The 453-nt window shown below is 35.5% G+C and overlaps 1 protein-coding gene across 2 annotated transcripts in view; it reads left to right on the forward strand.

Moving 5' to 3' along the window:
- Positions 1-453, forward strand: part of GRIK1 (glutamate ionotropic receptor kainate type subunit 1) — a 157,507-nt gene that overhangs the window by 138,615 nt on the left and 18,439 nt on the right. The gene's annotated exons all lie outside the window — the stretch shown is intronic.

A 453-nucleotide genomic window follows, 5' to 3' on the forward strand; every position in this document is an offset into this window, starting at 1 on the left:
ATTTCTTCCTTTGATTTAATTAACATAGGAATCCAGTGTTGGACAAGCTGTGGCTGCAGGACCATGTTGATGTTCTCTAGCCCTAACATAATTAAAAGTTCAATGGCATTACTAGAAAATAGAGTATAAATAATATCATTAAAGTGCTTGCAAATTTTCTAAACCTAGCTGAATGTTGTTTAAATTATTCAAAACCTACTCATAAGAGTATCTTAATAGGTGTATTAGTCAGTATGGACAAATTACTATAACCAACATCTGCAAATTTTTAGTGGCCAACACAATACATATTTATTTCTTGAACTTGTCATGGTCCAACAGTGGGTTGAAACAGAAATTCTGTTTCACGCAGTCATCCTGGGACCCAATCCCTTTCTAACTGGTGGTTCCACTATTCCTAGTGACTTAAAATCCTTTCCCCCATGCTGGGTATTTAAGGAAAGAGAGGGAAAG

Source organism: Lipotes vexillifer, unplaced genomic scaffold (genome assembly GCF_000442215.2).
Source record: "Lipotes vexillifer unplaced genomic scaffold, Lipotes_vexillifer_v1.1 scaffold284, whole genome shotgun sequence".
Classification (NCBI taxonomy): domain Eukaryota; kingdom Metazoa; phylum Chordata; class Mammalia; order Artiodactyla; family Lipotidae; genus Lipotes; species Lipotes vexillifer.